Source organism: Rhinolophus ferrumequinum, chromosome 7, assembly GCF_004115265.2.
Source record: "Rhinolophus ferrumequinum isolate MPI-CBG mRhiFer1 chromosome 7, mRhiFer1_v1.p, whole genome shotgun sequence".
Classification (NCBI taxonomy): domain Eukaryota; kingdom Metazoa; phylum Chordata; class Mammalia; order Chiroptera; family Rhinolophidae; genus Rhinolophus; species Rhinolophus ferrumequinum.
This window is the reverse complement of record NC_046290.1, coordinates 61,702,987-61,715,416: the sequence shown is the minus strand read 5'-3', so window position 1 is coordinate 61,715,416 and position 12,430 is coordinate 61,702,987. Positions and strand designations below refer to the sequence as shown.

The window sequence follows — 12,430 nt, the reverse complement described above, 5'->3', positions numbered from 1 at the left end:
CTCTTCTGTGAGCAAATATTCCCTGTCTTCTTCTTACAAGGACACTTGTGATTACCTTTGGGACCCACCTGGATAATACAGGATAATCTCCCCATCTCAAGATCCTTAACTTAATTTAAGGACATCTGCAAAGTCTTTTTTTTTTTTTTTTTTTTGCATATATAGTAGCATTCACAAGTTCCAAGGATTAGGATCTGAATATTTTGGAGGTCCCTATTCAGCCTAGACCAACAACCTGTCAGCCTTTTCTGAGAATGGTAGGGCCTGAGTTGTGCTGTATCTAGAGGGGGAGCACCTCACTACTTTTTTTCTTTGGCAAAAATTTACAATATGAAAACAATTGTTTCAATAGAAGAAACAGGGACTATCAGAATCACAAAATCATAGTTGTTTCCCTTGTAGGACTTTAGGGAATAAAGGTGCTTTTACAGTTATAAGTGAATTGCCATGAAAACTAAGAAGATCTAGGTTTGAAGCATGGAAGCATCTTTGTTTTACAGATGAGGAAACTGAGGCACAGTGCGATTACATAACTTGCATATACTCACATAAGGAGGAAGTGGTGAAATTTGGATTCCAACTCAGAGCCTGTGTTTTACCTACTAGACCAGCATGAAGAGCAGAGGGTGAGGCTCAGTGCTAAGGTCGTAAGTGATACTCAGGAGAGATGAGCAGAGACAGAGGTGGCAAATAGTGTTGGCCTCTAAAGTCAGAGTCATAGTATCACACAGGTAGGATGTGACTGGACTTTCTAAATTCCCTGGGGTGATACCTTTCAATCTGGTATGTTGGACACCTGGGATTCAGCCTAGGTTAGTCTTTTGTTGTTATTATGAATAGCAGTCAGCCCAAAGAACACCTGTGGAACACAAGGCTTGTGCCTGCTAAAAGATAGAGACAGAAGTCAAGTGAGAGCCTGACACCTCATCCATTCTCACCTGCTCCAGATCTTGTTCCATCAGTTACTTTCTTCTTGTATCATCAACCCCTCATTCTCCACTGGTGCCTTGTGATCAGCCTGTAAACTTGTTTAAAACTTCCTCCATCTTTAATTTTATCTTCTTTTTGCACAACATCCCCATCATGTTATTATTCAATTTCCCTCCTTCAATTTACCACCAAATTTCTTGAATGAGTAATTTAGTCGTGCCAAAGGTACTTACTGCCTCCATGATCACTTATTTCTCCTGTCATTACACTCAGGGTTCCTCCCCTATTGCTCCGCTAGAACTGCTCTCAGAGGTCACCAGTGTCTTCCTAGTTGCCGAGTCTACTGACCTATTTTCTGTTCTCATTCTCTCAGTGACCTCTCTGCAGTATACGAGAACATTGATTAACCTCTACTTTTTGAAATCCCCATTTCTATGTCTCTCCCTTCTGAGTCTTTTCTTCATTCCTTTTCCATTCCTTAGATGTTAGAATACTGAGGGTTTTGTCTCTGGTCCTCACCTTTTATTTCTGCATGCCTTCTCCCTGTGTCCTCTCTTCTACTCCCTTGTCGTAACGACTGTGAATGTGGGGACGACTTCCCATTCCAAACTTGCAGTCTGACCTCTCTCCTGAGTTCACGGCCTTTACTTCCAATGGCTTCCTTGATATCTCCTTCTGGATAGACCTACAGAATGGCAAACATTATCTTAAAACAGGACTTGGTGTCTTTTCTAAATTTGTGTTGTCTCTTTCCTTATTTGTCTCATTTTTTTTTGGACATCATCTACCTAATATAGCAAACCAAGAACCGTGGAGTTATCTCCTCTCTCTTTTTCCACATCTAATTAGTTACTAAATTCTGTGTCTTTGGCATCCTCATCACCACGCCCTTAACCTCGATTATAATAGTCCTGTAACTTGTCTCTCTGTCCCCAGTCCCCCTCTGCAGTGTCCATTCTGCTCTAAAGTGATCTGGAATCAATTCACTGTCGAGAATACCTTTCGTACTTCACAAAGTCCTTCCAAGCCTTCCAGACCCAGCTGGAGTGTTGAGGAGGAATTGGCTGCTCCTCATTTGTGCCTGTGCTACGCTCGGTTCCTGTTTCGGGCCCGGCCTCCCAGTGGATTGAAAGTCTTCAAGGGCTTTGTCTTGGTCATTTCAGAGCCTGGCCTGGGACCTGGGTGCCAGGAAGTGCTCACGAATGTCGGTTGGAGTTAAGATGAGAAGAGTGAGGGATGAATCAATGCAGTTATAGCAAGATCATTTTCAAAATGAACAAAATACTTTTCTACATCATATTGTCTTTCTTTTCCAGTTTCAGTTAGGGCTCATTGACCCAGACCATTCCTTTCAATATTATGGTAAGGAAAGAAATGTTTGGAAAAAAAAGTAAAATAATTAAATTAGGAGTCTCCAATGAATATCTTTGTTTTTTGGCAAGGAATTACATTTTCATCCATTAATTCCCAAATAAATTTTCAGAAAGTCTCACTCATGCTTTGTTAATTGGGAAAAACATTTTAAGTTGGCCTCTCAGTAATTCACAGGTGATTTGGTCGCCTTTATACCTTTTTTAAGATATGCATTTGTAGGTAGGGAACTTCCAAACCATTTCTGAATACCGAAGGAGGTCCTCTATTAGAAATCTCACACACATTATGAGAAAAAGGAGGCAGCTATCAAGAAGAAAGAAAAGTAACATTTTCTGAGCCCCAAATACTTGGAAAGCATTCTCCTAAGTGCTTTCACAAGCATCCCACATCTCAAAACAACTCTGCCTGGAAGGTAAGACAAGACTGAGATGTACACCTGGGGCCCCTGCCTTCAAGTCAATTGTCTCTAAACATGCAGTCACATTTATATATAAGCCAGGCACTGCTTATAGGAAGAACTGTGAGAGAGGATGTTACACAGTCTCAGCCTCCTCTTTATTGTTCATGTCCATTCAGCTATGGTTGCAAAAAGCGAAGCAAAGCCCTGCATTACCTAGACCTTTCCTCCTTGGAAGGCAGTTTATACTCAGTTACTATAACTCAAGTACACTTCTTGCAATCTCACCCCATCTTCCCACCCCAAATGGAGCTGTGTTAGTTAGGAAATAGGTGAAACTTGTGCCACAGAGACCCAAAATAGCAAGAGGGAAGTCTGTCGCATAACAGTCCAGCATGTAATCAGTCCAGGGCTGGTATGGTATCACCATGGTATTAGGGATTCAGCTCCCTCTAGCTTGTTGCTATGCTATCCCTAGGGCAGGATTTTCATATTCATGGTCTGAGATGGCTTCCTACCATGTCCGAATTCTTCCAGTGGGAAGGAGAAGAGGGACAGGGGGAAGGAGAGGCCACTCCCTTCTCTTTATGTGCATAATTTGGAAGTTGCAGATTATCGTTTGTGCTCACATCCCATTGGCCAAAACCTAGTCACATGACTTCATTGAGAAATTGCAGCCGTCCCAGCCTGGTCTCATGCAAGTGGAGGAGAATGGATATTAGCTACCAACCATTTGTATTCCCTGCTATAGGATTATCAAATAATGTATTTTGATTAAATGTGATACTCTTCATGGAAATTCTGTATCTATATTTCTCCTTCTAGTTATATTTTCAGAGAGTTGCCAATGTTAGCGAGACTCAGTGTCTGTTTTCGATTGGAACTTCGGTCACTGCCCTGGTAGCCCATCCCTTATGACAGACTTGACTGTAGGGAGTCGGTTTCCATCTCACAGATGAGGTCACAGAACATTCATGACATGGGGGTGGGGGGTTGTTTTTCTTTGGGTTTTCCCGAGCTCTCCCTTAACTTCAAAATTTAGCAATTTAGAGGTTTTTCGACATTTAAAAGAAGCTCTCAGACTCTAAGCTTAAATAGCTCACACAGTCAGACAATATGACATTTCTATGTGATGACTAGTTCCTGAGCTGTTCTTACAGGAGAACTTTCTGGGAGGTAAAAAAAATTAGAACATTCTTTCTGTTACCACTGATTAACCTTCAATGTTTAAAAATTATTTTTTGTTAGCATTCAATCTCAGCCAGTTTTCTTTCCTCCTTTTCTCTATATCAATGTCTGCAGAAAGGTTCTCTGTTTGGGGGCTCCCAAGTAGTTGTAGGGTGACACAATGTAAGAAACAACTGTATCCAGAGCAGCTGTCAGTTCCCGGGGACATATTCACCCTGCTTGGCACCTCCCGTTCAGAAGCAGCGGCACCCAGATCCGACTCCAGAAAAGCCGGTATGGCCAAGCAACTCAAAGGCAGGGGAACAGTGTTTGCTCATTGTTGTCTCTCTTGGTCTCAACCCTTTCCTTCTTCCATCCCTCGTCTTCACCTTTTCCGGGAGAACTTTCGTAAGCTTTTCATGTGCTACCACTATTCTGAGAGCTTTACCTCTCTTAACCATTCAATCCTCACCTCTAAGGTAAGAACTGTTAATACTCCTATTTTATAGGACAGGATATTGAGGCACAGAGAGGTTAAGAAACTTGTCCAAGGTTACACAATTGGTAAATGGCTGAGCCAGGATTCAAAACTGTTATTATCCCCATTCTGTTTATTAAAGCAAGTGTGGCTGCTGGAGCTTCAGTAACTTGCCTGGGACTGCAGAGGTGTGTAACTGGGATTCAAGCTCGGGTCTTTGATTCTGGACCTACAGTTCTTCTGACCCACCATGCATAGTAGGGGCCTTACAAAACTGTGGGCACCTCATGGGGATATTGGGCTCTTTCTGTGTGGCCTTTCATTCTCCTAGAAGCCTCCCCATGCCCCATCCCCAGGTAGAAACACCGATTTCATCTCAGCATAGCATAAAAGCAGCTGTTGCACATATGCTGCAACATAAGGCACTTCAGAAGTATTACCTATATTTCATATCCTTGTTCAAATCTCCACTCTCCCATTCACCTGCCAGCATAAGGAGTGTGGTTTTCTTTTCCAAGAGGATAATCTGAAATGCTACTTTTGCATCAGAAAACTAAGAGGTTCATATATCTTGCCTGGATGTGAAAATTTTTCAGCCTCAGAGCCTATAAAAATATTGTGGCAGGAATGGTTCAGCTGAAACAACAGAATGTTGGTATAATGAGTCTGCAAAATGTACTTGAAATATTAGTCATCAACATGGTATAAAATACCACTTCTCCCACAGAGGGAGGCATGTGCCTGGGAGCTAAGTACACTTTTGCCTGCTGGACCAGGTGGGGATAGTAGGTTTATGCTGGGAAAACTCTTAGCTACTCAAACCCATCTACTGAGATGAGTATTAAAGACTAGGCAATATAGCTCACTCCTCTGGGCTCCTTGGCATTTGTTTAAAAGTGGTAGAAAACATAGAAGAGGCCTCGTGTGGTGGTAAAGACATTGGAATATACATATATAAAATAAAATTTATACGTCAACATTATATGAAAATTCATATATACACATTTATATATTATATATGAATGCATAATAAAATTTTGTATTGTATATTATAAAATTATATATTATATAATTATATAATGTATAATGTAATATATAAAATTGCACATTATATTACATGTAATTATGTATAATATACTCATATAAACTTTATATATAATATATGCTTATATATTATATATAATTTATAACTCATATAAATATAATACATTTTATATACATTGCATATAAATATGTATAATGTATTCTACATATACATTTATATACCAGTGGTACAAAAGTTTGTTTTTAAATTATCCGGGAAACAAAATGTTCTCTGACTACTCTTAGTTTCAATAAAAACACTAAAATTAAAAATGTGAATAAAAGGACAATTACAAAAAAATATTAAAACTTGCTGAGGGCATTAGTTTGGGGGTCTTGTGGAGAGGTGGACTTGGGAGAGAGGAATGTAGGTTTCATTAAAAATGATGATTAAAAATCTTTTTTTCTTAAAATCTACCTGAGGGTTTCTGCAGAATTTCAGTCCAAGTTGCCAAAGAGTTTTATTATTAGGGAGACTCCTTGTCCTAATCTGCTTAGGCAATAACTTCAAATTCTACACCTATATTTTTTGGGGGAGAGAGAGTTCAGTTTTTATGCAGGCATTCTGGTACTCGGTGAACTGTCCTCCCTTACATTTCAGGGGCATCACGGTGTGCGTGCCAGGCTGGGCAAGGTGCGGTGCCCTGAGAACCCGGGGCATACCTCCTCCAGGGCCAATGCTGGCTGCCTCTGCATTCCCAGCAGGAGCAGCTCAGGGGTCCGAGTCAGTCGGTCCCCAGCACAACTTGACACATTTTTATAATCATGGATCCAGAGAGCTTGAGTGAGCTGCCAGCACTGGTCCTCCAAATGCATTCTAAACACTGGGGATTGATGCTCTCCTTTAATTACCAGCCTCATTGATCCTCGAGCTTCCCCACGTGTTCTGCCATGGTGGGTACACATTTCATTTAAGTAAAGGGCTCCTTTGCAAGAGTCACTTGTCAGCACAGCACATTTCTCAGATGCCAGCAGGTTGGCCATTCGTCAAGGCACCAGCATTTGGTGACTGCTGGTAATGGATTTCCGTGTTTCCTTTATGAAGATTTTCATTCAAATCCTTTGAAGAACTTTGGCAGCACTTAAGTGAAGGCAGCTCAGCATGTGACGTGAACTTCAGAGCAGCAATCCAGTTCACAGAGCCTATAACCTTCTCCATCCCTCCGAGGTTGGTGGTTACCAAAATTCTGAGGAAAACTGGTCAGTCTGGCTTAGCAAGAAGCCATTCTGTATCACCAGTGCAGCACTGGGTCTCAGAGATATCTGGCTATGGGGCTTGGCAGTATTTCAGGAGACCTGGGCTGTGGCTTGCTAGAGTTGCAGAATGGAGGATACTTCTGCAGATGTTCCAGAGGTGTTGGGGCCAAAATTGTATCCAACACCCGGAGGCTTTTCAAGATTCTGTCCTAAGACCTTATGGCTAAAAGTCAGCGCTGGGGCATTTCTCTCTGGTGCATCTCAATGAAAGCCTGGTCTTGTAGAACGAGCACTAGACTGGGAGTTCTCAGGAAGGAGTCCGGTGCTTGCCCAGCAAATACCTGGACATGTGATGTTGGTCACGTCCCTCCCAGGGAAGCTGTAAATGCAGCGGATGGAGGAAAGTTTCTTAAGAGTAGCTGGTTTGGGGAAGTGGGGATGGAGTATAGGACGAGGTATATTTGCAAGCATCCAGCAGCACGCCAGCAGAAGCACCATTAGCCATGCTTGCCCTGCACTCCAGAGAGCACAGAGAGGGACTCTCAGGGGCATGGCAAGCAGGAGAGACCTCATGGAGTGTGACAAATGAAAGATTTTTAAAACGACATTTACTTTTACAAGTCAGACATTTAAGTGAGTCCTTTTTATGGAACATTTTCAATTTTTATATCACCTAAGAGACTTCTGCATTTCTTCCAATTCTCCTGCATATTAAAAATGAATTATAGTCTCATCCATTTTAGAAAATAATTTTGGGGGAATTTGTAAAACAGACAAAGGCCACATGTGCCTTGCGACAGTCCAGTAACCTGAATGAGTTCCTCCCCTTGATTGATATACTAGTACTGGTGAATGAGGAAAAGAAATTAAATGTCAAAATTTTAGTATGAACCTTGTGTGTGGTATCACTCATAAATATTCTTGCTGTCTCTCCCACTCTTTAATGCATTTCTTAATTTTTTTTGGAGAAAGTCATGTGGACAGAAATAAGCAAACAGTGATGGGCTGACGTTGTGAGCCTGGAGTGCCCAGGCATCCGTGTGACATGTCTCAGAATCATAGTTACCACTTAGCCAGGGCTGTGCGCCAGGCTCAGTGCTAACAACTGTGCTGTCCTAACTCATTTCATTCTCACAGTAGCCCTGTCAGGAAGCACTGTTTTGTCTTTTGCGTTCTCTGACGGATGCTCTAAAAGGTTAAGGAATGTGCCAAGGTGGAGGGTCATGAGCCCAGACATTCTGGTCCAGAGTCCTTGTTCAGTGCTATCCTGCTACTTGGTGGAGCTCAGGCTGGCCTTGGCTTTCCCCTCCGGTTTTCATTACATAGGGTCAAGACTGACATCTCAGCAGGCTCTGTAAACTCTCCTATTAGGTATCCGTTTCTTGAGAAGTGGATCCAGGTTTGGTTAAAGGAACTGATTTTATAGTTGCTAGATAAATGAATGGAACTGAGTGGTGTGGCCTCTGCATTCTGCACTCCAGGGAAAAATTTGAGGCCAGCTTTCTTCCAGAGTACGCAGCACTGATGGCGGCTATGCTGTGCTACCCTTGACAGTTGAAGAGCATCAGATTCCAGAATTTGGGCATCATACAGCTAATCTGGACAGGGTAAGGAGAAAATGTTTTATTCTGGATTTATTTTAATTGGGATATAGTTGCCTGTGGCTCCTGCAACCAGCAGTTCTGGAGTCTTTTTCGTTTCCTCCCACTGTGAGACATCTTACACAGCATCCACAAATTATGGACCAGGAGGAAGATGGGAACCAGGCCTGTGAGGGGGTCTAGAAACCACCAGAACAGTAAGATTCTGGGACTATTTACCTCAGAAAGAGAAGCTTTCATCTGTATTAGTAGTATTGTAATTCATGAGATCTTTTATGAATGAGAAAATTAATTTATGGAATATTTTGCTTCACAAAGTTCACTTTCCTGGTGTTCTATATTTGAAATGTGGGACAAAGCACTCTTATCAGAGTTATTTTTAAGAAGGTAAAAAGCAAATACTGTAAACCTATACTAATTCTCTAGAACACAGGGAGGAATTTGATTCTCTTACTCACAGTTGTTTTCCCAGCACTTAGAACAGTACCCAGCATTAGTGCTGGGAAATATTTGTTGAATGACTGAATGAATGAAGTGTGTAGGTTGCTTAAAAATGCTGCGAGTTCCTGACAGAGCTCACTTCCTTCACTATTGATGCTTTAGTTTATGGTTTTAAACTTAAAAAAAAAAAAATAAAATGGTATATAAAACTCAAATATATAAATAAACTATTTTTAATAAGTTCAAACATGTAACTTTTCCTTATTTTACAGCTAGTCAATGATAACAATGAAGCTGGTATGTGGCAAACTAAAATTTGAAATCCAGAACTCTGAATGACAGCTGCAGACATATAGCAGCCTCAAATCCAATTTATTTCTGTCTTCTATTTTGTTTGTGTAATACTGTTTCAAGAAAATATTGGTTCACACAGAAGTAGTTTGCCTTGCAATCTCAGGATACTCTTCAATGAAACTGATGGGGGAGCTTGAGAAAACTAACAGAAAATGTTTGTTTCAAAGTCGAATCATTAACCGTACCATATCGATTGGCTTATGAACCTTGTCATCAATGTGTCAGATCAGAAGAGCTGCAAACTTTACACACGGGTATCTATGATATGGATACACTCTAGGCATTCATTTGTCACCACTAGTAAGTTTGCCATGAGAGGAAGGTGCCGTGCAGGTTGGCCTGACTCGAATGCTCAACTATACTTGCAGAGCCTTGGGGTTCCGAAGAACATTTCGGGTAGGAGGGAAGGAAGGAGGTAGGCAACAAGAAAGTGTCAGTGAATGGGACGGTGTCTGAATTAGGCATGTGTTCATTCCCAAATATCTGCTGATTATCTACTGTAAATAAAGGGCTTCTCTCTTTGAAGAGGTTAAAAGCCAGCTTCTGTAGATATAAAATCTATGTTAAGGAAAATGGGGAGTGCAAGAAGAGCAGGGATAGCATAGTTCAAATCACTTTGAGGGCATACAAAGAGGACAATTGGTACAAAGTGGAGGTGGTTAGTGAATGTTTCTCTGGTTACCAGTTCTTTGAATTGCTTTAAAATAGTTAGGGATATGTTTGGCATTCATCACCTAGCTGTACACACACACACACACACACACACACACACACACACTTCATGCAGATTCGCTGCTTTTCAGGAAGGATTAAGTTTTACAAAGTCAAAATCAACCTCAAAGAAGAACATTCCTTGACTGAGGTCTTTTGGTTTGGCCTTAACCACATTTCTTCCAGTCATGAGGGACTCTACTTCGTCTGGGTCAAACTGGAAACATAAATTAGGTCAGTTGAGAAATTTCACCACATTATTAGTGGTTGGAGTTATGAGGAATATTTGATTTTACCCAATAACTGCAGGTTTATTTGAATTTGAATCAGCTTCCAAGCAAATATTTAAAGTTGAATAGTTGGCGCCAACCAAGGAAACTCATAATCCCTGTATAGTAGTGTTGCTTTCTTCCTACTCCCCATGTCCTGAGAACACAGAGATTACTTGGGAAATAAGAAAGAAAAAACATAATTCAAAATAGAGTAAAATGTTTGTTTATAGATTGAAGACTATGAACTACAACCCATTTCATTTGTGGGTGTTATAATTTTCACACAAGAAAGAAAATATTGTAATTTTGGTTTTGTCCATGTTGGTTTCCCTCTCAGATGCTTCTATCATCATTGCTCAGATTATTGTGATTTCTAGGAGATAGAAAAGAGTTAACTGTCACTTAATTATTAATCACCTGTAACAGGAACTGAAATCTGTAAAATGTAAAGAAGGAGAAGTGAGCCAATTAGTGGAAAGGAGGGCTGTGAATACTGTTCTGGTGTTAACCCTTTAATGAAGCAACTCTATTGACCTAACTTTTGTCTGTCTCTCTGCTATACTTCTGCAGGGTGGAGGAGAGATGTATAGGTCAAAAGGAGGCTGTGGTTTCCTGGTCTAGTTCGAGGCCCAGTTCAAACATGAGGTACAAAGCTAAGACAGGTCAATAGAAACCAGGCTAGGTAAGCAGCAGCTGCTCTATTGCCTTGAGTGCTTTTCAACTTGGAGGAACCAAGAAGAGTAGCTTCTCTCTGAATCATTGCTCTCCCAAGCTTATGAACTTCAGAACCTGTTGAACTTGCCATTGCTTTCCAAACATGCACTTGTTTCAGGCTTCCCTGCATGCAGATTGCAGGGATGTGGGCAAACAATTTTGACAAGACATGCAGCTTTGAGAGAAAGCACCTTAGGCTTACAAGAACAGGCACTGTTGTTGGCCCCTTTGTGGGGGAGGTGGTAGGAGCTAGTACTGTTTTAAGCACCTGCGAGGGAAACCCAGATTGGAGGCTCTCTGATGCAGTGGGGACCAAAGAGTCAGTGAGCACACATCCACTGGTGGAGCTTATCCTCAGATTTGTATCAAACAGATGGTCATTTTCTGTTTGGGCTCTGAGAAAAAAAATTTATATGTATATATAAATTATATATCTATCTATCTCTCTCTATATATAAATTATATATCTATATATCTATATATATCTATATCTATATCTATATCTATATCTATATCTATATATATATATATAATATATTTTTTTCCAAGGTTTTTTACTCATACCTCTTACATTTGAGTTCCAAATACTTTTTTAAAACTCCAGCCTTGTGCTGAGTTCTGTAGAAGGATGAGGAAGAAACTGAAGATCGTCACTCTGTCTTTGAGGAGCTACCTTCTAAATTGGAACTGAAAGCTCATGAAAGTGGATATAAATGGTTATCAAACAGCAGAGAAAGGAAAAATGAGTACTTCAGTAAAGGAGGAGATGGATAAGATACTCTCTCTTCCCACTCAGACATTCAAAGGGGCTGTGGTTCTGCAGCAAACTTAACTTCTTTTTTAAATAAGGTTTTTCTGCCACCTATTAATTTTCTTCAGCCTCCACTGGTTAATCTTGCTCTGATTTAGTTTCCTTTTGTGCAAGGATGTGGGTCTAATCATTAACTCTCAGACTCTGTGCTTGTTACCTTCAGAGGGTAACTCCTTTCACCCAGGTAGGCCACCGTGGGGAAAGAAATCAAATGCCTTCAAAGGCAGAAAAAGAAAAAGTGAAATGAATTTGAATTAAGCTCTTTGAAAATAAGAGAATAATAAAATGATCTATTGTCTGCTTTTAAAATTAAGGGATTAACTTTGTAAATTTACATAGCACTTTACTGAGTGCATGTGGCAAATAATAAAATAAATTTCTAGATTATGTGTTGGCCAGTGAAAGGAAAAGTGTAGAGGAAATGTTTAAATAGGTAGATCCAACCTGCATGTTTTCCAAATACTGAAAAAAAGGTTCTACAAAGCAAGGCAGCATGTGTGGCTCTGTGACAGCACAGTGTTGTGAAAAGACCACAGGTTTGGGGCCAGAGAGATGGGGGTTTCAGCCCCAGTTGTTCTGGGTAATCATCAGCAAGTTAACTACTTTCAGCCCCAGTGGCTTTATTTGGTATAAACAAGCGATAAGAATAATATGTATGAAGAATATGGCACAAAACAGGCCCTAAATAATGTTAAAAACTGCCTAGCAAGAGACTACATTTCCCAGCCTCCCTTGCAGCTAGGTGTGTCCACGTGATTAAATTCTGAATGTGAGAGCAAGTGATTAGTGGAATCACAGCCTCACTTGCTGAAAAAAATTATTCATCGTAAACTTCCCTGTGTTTTAATCCTGTGGGATGGAAACAGATAGGGAGGTAAACCTAGGTTTACCATACAGATG

General features: G+C 40.6%; 1 long non-coding RNA gene across 1 annotated transcript in view; it reads left to right on the top strand.

Annotated features, from left to right (window-relative positions):
• The window catches only part of LOC117024819 (uncharacterized), a 204,801-nt gene that overhangs the window by 169,917 nt on the left and 22,454 nt on the right, over positions 1-12,430 (top strand). The gene's annotated exons all lie outside the window — the stretch shown is intronic.